Source organism: Melanotaenia boesemani, chromosome 13, assembly GCF_017639745.1.
Source record: "Melanotaenia boesemani isolate fMelBoe1 chromosome 13, fMelBoe1.pri, whole genome shotgun sequence".
In the NCBI taxonomy this organism is placed as follows: domain Eukaryota; kingdom Metazoa; phylum Chordata; class Actinopteri; order Atheriniformes; family Melanotaeniidae; genus Melanotaenia; species Melanotaenia boesemani.
Genome location: NC_055694.1, coordinates 34,476,628 through 34,486,326, shown reverse-complemented (window position 1 = coordinate 34,486,326; position 9,699 = coordinate 34,476,628). Strand labels below are relative to the sequence as shown.

Sequence of the window (9,699 nt, the reverse complement as noted above, 5' to 3'; positions counted from 1 at the left end):
CGCTTAAAAGCCTCCAGACTGTCCAATAACCTCCTCCCACAAGCTGTTAGAAGACTGAAATGTAAAGTACTACTCCCAGACTGAGTCTTTGGTCTTTAATTAGCATGTGTGTGGTAAAATAGTTTTAAACTTTTTGTTTTGATTGTTTTTGTTTGTTACATTTAGGACCCCTCAGAGACAGGAGAAGGTTTAACAAACTTTATTCAACAAGGAATAAGAGGAGTAATGGTCTCAATACTTGTAGACACGAAGCAGTAGACAGATCATCCTGGAGCCACGGCACTGGGAAGGGAAAGAGGACAAGTCCAAGCATGTGTAAATGAGGTCTAACAGGGAATGAGTGTGGTGCTGGAGTATAAGTAGCCGGGTGAGGACACACAGGTGTGGATGGTTAGTATGCCGGGGATAAATAGCTGGAAAGGGATTGGACAATCAGTAATCCAGAGCTGGTGTAACAGTGTTTACCCTCGAGAAACACCTTTGATTTTGCTGTCACTGTGGTTGATGTGCAGCATATTGACAATAAAGCTTGATTTGAAATGATGTTCAGTGCTGTTCATTATGTTTCACAACTTGGAATTTCTTCTTTCACAACCTGTTTTAACTACTTTATCTACTGAGTCACAAAATAAACTGAAGGCACCGCTGTGACGGGTTGAGAGGCAGAAACCAGGTTAGACGTGGGAGTGATGAAAAAGGCTGAGATCAAAGGGAAGAGCAGGAAGAAAGCTGGACAAAATTCAAACCAAAGAAAATATTTAAATAAATTCAACAGAAAACAAAGCAGCTGTGTTTGTGTTCATGTATGTAAAAACCAAATATAAGTTTATGGAACAACCACACCCTTTACACTTCTTCCTTTCCCGGTAAGAGTTAAATCTCCGGAAGAATCCTCCCTGTCCTCTTTTTCTTCAGTCTGTTATTAAGTGTGTGGCTGTGATTGCAGCAGTGATTACAGCTTCGTACACGTTTCCACTTGTTAGATTTCATCAGACGACGCTCACATTTCATTAACTCCAGTCTCATTGGAGAATGTAAAATTAGAGGAAACTAAAGTCACTGTAATGATGTGCAGAAATTCTTTGTAATCTGATCTCTCATGCTATGTGTGTGTGTGTATATAGAAACACACAGATTCACACACACTCACATTTAATAAAAGAAAGTATTTCCTCTGGCTCAGATTGCTTTGCACTGATTGCTAGTGCTCTCCACATGTGTTGCTCCCTGGATCAGCTGTAGTCTCTCTGCTGCTCACTACCAGATCATCAGAGTATTCTCTTGAATGTTTCCATCCATTCTCATTGGTCTGTTGACCTGTTTTCTTCCTTCCTGGAGTTTTTGTATCTGCCTGCGCCAGCCTGGTAACACGGGTTTTAAACTTCGGACTGTTATAACGGATTGGATTTGGATTCTGGACCAAACTTGTTATTTCCTTATTGGGTGGATTGACCACTTAACCTCCTGGAGATCCCTGTTTGGATCACAGTAACCGAGCCCTGTTAATCCTCTAGTTCTCATTGCAGCAATTTCCTGTTCAGCAGTTGCTCGCAGCTCCCTGGAGGAGATCCCTGATCAGGATCCCATCACCTCTGCTGGTACGTTATTTCATTGCCTGAGTCATTCTACTACGGTTGTTCATTTCGCAACTCTGTTCTCTTTTATATCCACAGAAGAACCGACTGCCAAGGACCGGATATAACTTTTCATTCACCTGAACACATTAAATTCTTATTCATCCCATCCTAAGGTCTCTGGTCTTTTGTGGGTCCTATCTGCTGAACCATTACACCTATCCCAGCCGCTTCAAACCTGGCTGCGAATTGCTCCAGTGAGAGCTGAAGATCATGACCCGATGAAGCCAGCAGAACCACATCATCTGCAAAGAGTAGAGACCCAATCCTGAGGCCACCAAACAGGATCCCCTCAAGACCTCGGCTGCACCTAGAAATTCTGACCATAAAAGTTATGAACAAAGTCCATAAAGCGCATATAGACTGGTTGGGTGAACTCCAATCGATTTCTCCTGTACAGAACGAACCATCACCCACCCGATCGCTGATGGGTAGGTGCATTCGCTCCAACCTGCCAGTAAATGAGGACTTAGTGAAGCAAAGTGCACACAAGTCGAAAAAGCAAAAGAGGAACAAACAGCTGTATGACCGAACGGCGAAACACCTGCCTAAGCTGAAGCCTGGAGACATGGTGCATCTCAGGGACATCTCTACGAGTACATGGAGGCGACAGGGCAGGTGGAGGAAGAAGTTGCTCCTCACTCCTACAGGATCCAGATGGAGAATGGATCGTCTTCGAGGAGGAACAACATTCATCTTCAACTACAGCAGACTGAAAAGGACCCAGCAGCTCAGGAGACGGTTCAGCAGGACTCGGCTGAATCTGCATCGCTACCTAACGGTGGGCCTGAACACACTGACTGTGGTCTGAGAGCAAGTCATGTTTCACCAGCTGCTGTCAGACTTTCCCAGCTGTTTAAATCACCAGCTGTTGAAAGACTGTCTACACTTAAGAGACATGTTCAGACACCTGATTGAGAGTTGCTAAACCCCAGTAGTACGATTACATTAATAGTATCAGACATAGACAAGATGGTCCATATAAAAATAATATCATATAATTCAAATGGTGGTATATCATTCATTTTTAAAGAAATCCAATTCTTTATGTCAAACCAAAAACGTTGTGAAATAGGACAAAGGAAAAAAGCTCCAGAGTTTACATTACAACATTACATTACAAAAAGAACACTGATCCATCTCAAAACTAAATCTTTTTTTGAGGAATTCAGCCAGAGGATAAATTTTGTTAATGACTTTAAAGTGTGTTTCTTTGACTTTGGTAAGGATAGGCCATTTATTAAATTTAGAGTAAACTTTGTCTAAAGTGTTGGGAAATAACACTTCCAGAAATATTGAAACTGTCTAATGTGTCCCAATGGAGGTATGTGAGTACGTCAAACAACCCTGCAAATCTAGCTTCCAGAGGTGTTAAAGTCCAGTCATTGATAAAGACAGACGCATGGCTCTGTGGTCCTGATTTTCTTTGTGAGCCTGAGAGCAGGTGGCCTGAGAACCCTGAGACTTTAGAAGACTATTACTGGAGATCCAGAGATCAAGGCTGTGGTGGTGAATGCCTCTCAAGTTAGCCAGGTGAATCCATTGGAGAAGTTTATTGAACCCCATGGTTCTGTCTTAAAAGGGCTGTTGGTTGGCTTCTCAAAACCTTCCTGCTGTCATTGGTACGTCACAGGAAGCAGCTGAGACATAACCATAACACTTCAGATCTGAGTGCTGAGCACCTTGAGAAGGAACTACAAGTCTGAATGAAAGACTTTAAAGCTGAAATGCCAAAGAGTTTTCTGTCTGTGGAGGATATAATTGTGGCAGAATCAGCTGTTATCCGTTTTTGTCAGAGAATGAGGTTTCCTGAAGAACTGGCCAACTTGGAAGGAGATAAGTGTAAGGAGACCAAGTCATCTTTACAAGCTAAACCCAATCCTGGATGGTGATCTTATTGGGGTTGGAGAGGCTTAGCAGAGCAGTTATGCCCATCGAGGCAAAACATCCAGTTATATTGGCTAAGGACTCACACATCTCTGGTTTGATTCTTCGTCATGTACATCAGGAAACAGGACGTGGTGGTCCATATTTTTTCTCACCTGCGTCAGAAATATTGGATTCCTGGTGATGTGGTGCTATCAGAAAGGCTTTGGCTAAATGCTTTACTTGTCAGAGACTGTCTGTCACACCGGGACATCAGAAACTGGCTGACCTTCCTCATAGTAGAATAACTCCTGATGAACCTCCTTTTAGTCGTGTTGGTTTGGATTGTTTTGGACCATTTGAGGTTAAGCGTGGAAGAGCTGTGGTCAAGAGGTATGGGCTCATATTAACATGTCTGGCGATATGAGCCATACATCTTGAAGTTTTATCATCCTTGGACACAGATTCCTTCATTAGTGGTCTCAGAAGATTTATTGCACAACGTGGTTAAGTCCTGGAAATCCATTTAGATAATTTGTGGGTGCTGAACGGGAATTAAGGGAAGCTGTTGAGAAGCTAAACTACAATTTCATAAATGACATGTTGCTACAAAAAAAAAGTGAAATGGCTTTTCAACCCTCCAGCAGCTTCACATCATGGAGGTGTTTGGAAGAGGTCGATTCGATCAGTCTGTAACGTCCTGAACTCTGTTCTGAAAACTCAGACCCTAGATGAAGAAGGTTTGAAGACATTATTATGTGAGGCTGAAGCAATCGTTAATAGCCGTCCAATAACAAAGTCATCCACAGATCCTCAAGATTTGGAGGCATTAACCCCTAACTATCTGCTTCTACATAGGTCCCAGCCATTGTTGCCACCTGAAGTGTTTGAGAAGGATGATGTCTACCCTCGTCGTCGTAGGAAACAAGTTCAATATATGTCTGTTTTGGAAGCGATAGGTGAAGGAATATTCCTGGTCTTCAGAAACTTTGTTGCAGGAGACCTCGTGATTCTTGTGGATGATATGGCCCTTCACGATTCTTGGATTACTGGAAGAATCATGGATACTGTTATGGACAAAAATGGACTAGTGTGTAGCGTGCGGATTAAAGCCAATCTTCCATGAAGATCCTTGGATATGTTCCATATGGACATGAACTTTGAACTTTTACTTTGTTTGGATGTTTACTTACAGGAACTGATTTGACTCTATTGGACTGGTTTTACAAAGCCTAATTTGAAGGACTTTTGGTGATGGTTCTATTGATTGTTGTTTGTGTATGTCTCCTACAAGGTAATGGTGGTGGTGAAATTATTTTATTGAAATAATTTGGGGTCGGAATTTCGGAGCCATATGTACATACGTGGTGACATCACCAGTGATTGTAGGTGGCGCCGTGGGTGTGTTGGCTTCATTAATGGGTACACTCACCTGTGTCGGGTTTGGTTCTGGAGCATGGAGGCAGGGTGAGCTTGGGGAGAAATTTTCTATTGCCCGTCATCTAAATGCATGGTTTTTATATATCTTTGCACACTTTGAAGATCATCAATCGAAGTTAAGTGCTTGCTTCTAAAGATTGTGATGTTGGATATAAAACAATAAAACATTGTGACATGTGCACTGGTTTAGAATGACGTGTCTTTGATGCAAATCCTCATGTCTTAGCCTGCTGTGGCGTTAGGTTTAAAATTTAGGTTGGTCTGCCACAATATGTAGAAAAATATATGGTTATACAGTTATTACCTTACTTACCTTTCATAGCCTACCTGTGGGGATAAATTGGTATACAGTTTCCTCTTCTTCAACTTTCGGTCGTACAAAGATTTGATTATTTTATAATAACTTGCCTTTGTTTCAATTACAGGAACAAGGAGATGGTGTAATAATAAATATCGGATATGTTTCTGTTGGTAAATGGATTGCATATATGACTCTATGCTGTGGTTTGAGTGAATGTCAATGATGTATTTTGGGATGATTGTTTGTCCACGTCTTTCTTTATTAAAGCGGGTTGCTATGGCAACGAAGACTTAGTTCTAGAAACCGGACAGTAAGCTGGTTTTGAACTCTTCTCGGGTTGCTGACCTTGGCAGGCACCGCTACTTCTGTCTGTCTCACTCCACCGTCTCTTGTTTGACATCGTCTCCCTTTTTCTCCTCCTCGCTCCCTCACTCCTCTGCCCCTCCCTTCACATTCTCTGCTGTGCATGCTGATGACTCTCTACCTCCTCCTGACCTACATGAGGATGTGTAACTGGACAAGGTTGCACCAGTGTTGTTTTCATCAACGATGACAATGACTAATTTATTTAGTTGACAAACCTTTTTTTCATGACGATAACAAGACGGTGACGATCTAAAAATGGCTCTCTGATGACAAAAACATGACGAGATGTTTGTGAGATTTTATTGCCAAGACGAAAATATGTTCAGGGTTTAGTGAAAATTCTAAGAAAATTCTCAGAAATAAAGCCACAGTTACCAAAGTAAGGCTGTTGTTGCTCTTTGCTTTTTTGGAGTAATTGATTCCACAGTTAGAACTTTATCTGTGCGATGCATAACCCTAAGTAGATCCAAAAATATCTGCTGTTGGTTGGAAAACTTTTAAGTCTAAAATTTTAAAACATTTTAATTTAGTAATTATTGATTAAAATAACCAAACAACAAGCTCACAATGTGTTGCTATATGTTGAACTTATAGAGCTGCTATTCTCTTGTGTGACATGTTTGTATGATGGCATGAAAAAGGTGAAATATAGAAATAAAGATTTCTGTCCAACAGCAGTTAAGTAAAACACGGCAGCATTTCATCCCTGTTGATGGGAAAGTCTCAACTAAAGCTATCAGTCTGGTAAAGGATCTGGTTATTATGTAAAAGCATTAAGGTTAACTTGTTTTATGAATTACTTGTTATAACCTGTCAACCTTGATTCCACTTTTTAATACATATTATTGACCTAAATTAATTTGTTACAAGACTAATACTTTTTTTTTTATTTGACTGAAACTAGACTAAAACCTTTTTGAGTTTTCTTCAACTAAAACTGGACTAAAACTATAAAACTTAGACATGACAAAAACTAATCAGCATTTTCGTCCTGAAGACTAAAAATGAGACTAAAACTGAGATCCCTGCCAAAAACAACACTGGGTTGCACCTCAGTCCTTTTCAGGTTCTCTCTGGCAGGCCTCCTGGTCTTGGAATTGGCTATTGGCCTCTACCTGAAATCTACATTGGTGAGGACTCAGTGGTGGTTTATGCTGAAACCTTGTCCCATGTGGTTTCTGAGGCTTTACAGGTAGTGACAGCAGCTCTCCCAAAACCAGCTAAGATGGGTTTTACACACTGAAGCAGGGTGATTGGATCATGGTGAAGAAACTCTGGAAAAAAACATTGGAAAGCTCAAAGGTTCACCGGTCCATACCAGATGCTCCTGACTACCAACACTACAGTTACAATTGCTGAGAGGGCTTCTTGGGTTCACGCCAGTCAGTGCAAATGTGTCCCAGCGGGAGATCGTGAATGTTCACCGCCCCCTCCATCTCCATCTCCTGGGGGAGATCTGGACTCATCTGGTTCACAGGGGTGAATCAACGTGGGTTTATTGTGTCCCCTTGTGGACGTTTGATGTTTAACAACAACCATGGCCGGCAGATGACTCCAGGAGATCAAATGCAGATGTTGTGGCTCATTCCTCATCGGGCTCATCTTTTCACTCATCATATTGTGGTTTTGCTGCCACATTCCCTATCCTAGGAGCAAGTGAAATGTCACCTAACAGACCAACACAACATCAATGATAATTTGTGGTATCAGAGGGCTAAGCACATTCCAGAGGCTCACACATTCCAGCTGTTACATCTGTCCCCTGATCTCCTTTGCTACACCTGAGTCGCCTCTGCTGCGACCTTGGCCAGCAGATGTGTTCAGCTGTTGTCAGTCACAACAGTGAACACTTCCTGAATCTGAGCATTATAAGGAGACATTTTCCAACACTCCATGATCTCTCATCCACTCCATCTCGTTCTCCTTCCAACTTCTTTGCACACACCAACAAGACTGTTTCTAGTAGTACCTACTTCACGCTCATTTCACACTCCTGAGGCTACAGTATGTTTCATCTTCCATGTGGAGCATCATCTGTTTACTACTTGGGGACTGTTTCACATTGTAATTATACTGTACCGGCATCTTGTGGTTTTGTTTGTGAAGAAAGGCTTCCTTTTAACATTTCTGTTCCACGTCCTGTGATGTCTAATTTAATTTTGAACAAATGGGTTTTTAAGGTCCTGGTTTACCATCAGCTTATTTGTTTACACACCTTCTCCTCAGGGTAATGGATGTCCTACCAGCATGGTGTTGGTTTGTGGACACAAATCCTACCTCTACCTGCCATAGAACTGGTGCAGTATATGCTATATGGCCTACCTCGTTCCTCATGTACGTGTGACCTCTACTTTAACTTTCTTTCCTCGCAGGCTCAGGTCGGCTCACTGGTCTAAGTTTCTAGGTGGTTTTTTACTCCTTATGGTACTGTTCATAATGCTATTAACATAGATCGATTAGCTGTGGAACTTGAGAATCTGACTGCATCAGTTTCATCTGGTTTTTAGTCCCTGAATCCTAAACTTAAAGTCCTGAGAGAACTATGTCCATCCAGAATAGGATGGAACTGGATTTCCTCCTGGCCAAAAGAGGAGAACCATATCAGGTATTTGGTACTGAGTGTTGAACTTGGGTTCCTGATGCTACTGATAATCTCACATCCGTCCAACATAATTTAAGGGAACTCCTTGAGAACATGACATCTCATGAGGTCCTGGGATTTGTGGTCTTGGATTTCATCAGGTCCCTGGTGGCTAATCCCTTTAAAGGCTTTCACTCTCCTGATCTCTATCTTGCTCCTCTTCTGTCTGTTTACATCATGTTTCCTCCCCTGCTTTGGGTCTCTGGTAACAAAGACTGTTTCTTCCTCTATGGTTTCTGTGTTTACTTTACCATCTTTCCCTCCCTCCCCGCCCCGTCTACTGAATCCCCCAGTTTGACTTTTACTATGATGATACTGGTTTACCTTTGGATTTCTCTAGTGATGAAGAAGACTGCTGTACCTTGGTGTGATATGTTATGGTATATACTGTATACATTTTATGAGTTTTTACTTTTGCTAAAACTTCATGGGTGTCTTTGCTTTTACAAAAACAGCAGCTCTTATTCTTTCTTTATTCCCACTTGTTTTGATGATGGGTTGTTTGAATCTGTGTGATTTGTTGCCCTTGAAGTGATTATAACTGTGGGTGGGCGGTCTTTTGTGTGAAGGTGTGATAATGAAATTTCTTTCTGTGATTAATAAAAAACATGATTTTGTTTTAATCAAAAGAGGGGAGTTGTGGTAGAAATTGTACTTATTATGCTTTATATAAATTATAATCACACCTGTAATAAATTTCCTTTTATTATTCATTATATTATTTATTCATTCATTTATTACTTGTATTCACTCTGATCCTATTTATACTTATTTTTCAACATCCTATCCATTTGTGCATGCAGTGTGTTTCTGATTTGATGCTGTCTTGTAAGAGAGACAGAGTGACCTTGTCTCCTCAGGCTTTTTATAGTGGCTACAGTCTGAGGGTGCCAGCCTTCAGACTCATGCATCCAACTTGAAGGTCTGTAGAGAGGAAACTCCACTCTGTCTGGGCCTTATCAGCTTAGGATGGCTTTCAAAGGTTAACAGAAAGGCATAAAACTCTTGTTTTTTTTCGTTTGTTTATTTCCCTTTGATAAACTTTTTTTTTTTTACACTTTTACTCATTCCAGATTCTTGGTAATTCATTTTTCTACAACACAAGCCATAATTTGAACCAAATCTAACAGGATTTATATACAAAAAGTTAAAAGCAAGGTCAACGGATGGTCATGTAGTGCCCCCTGCTGGACTACATGATTATTATTGTAGACCACACTCAGCTAAAACTACAGTTCATTAAAGAATATTGAAAAGGAACTGAAAGCTTCTTTCATCCTTTATCGGATGCCCGTGGCGTCTGTAGACTGGAACCTCAAATGTTCATAAACATCAGAACACATAAATAAATACAGAAATATAAAAATGTCTCAATAAAAATTGATTTGTCAATAAATTATTAAAAAATATCAAGAAAATAGTTGCCATAAATTTATATTGTCAGTTTCATC

At 40.8% G+C, this 9,699-nt stretch overlaps 1 long non-coding RNA gene across 1 annotated transcript; it reads left to right on the top strand.

Annotated features, from left to right (window-relative positions):
• Positions 1-1,200: 1,200 nt before the first annotated feature.
• On the top strand, positions 1,201-5,149 carry LOC121650973. The gene is made up of 3 exons (XR_006012370.1): positions 1,201-1,598; positions 1,674-2,415; positions 4,359-5,149. It is a non-coding gene; the product is annotated as an uncharacterized LOC121650973 (long non-coding RNA).
• Positions 5,150-9,699: the final 4,550 nt, after the last annotated feature.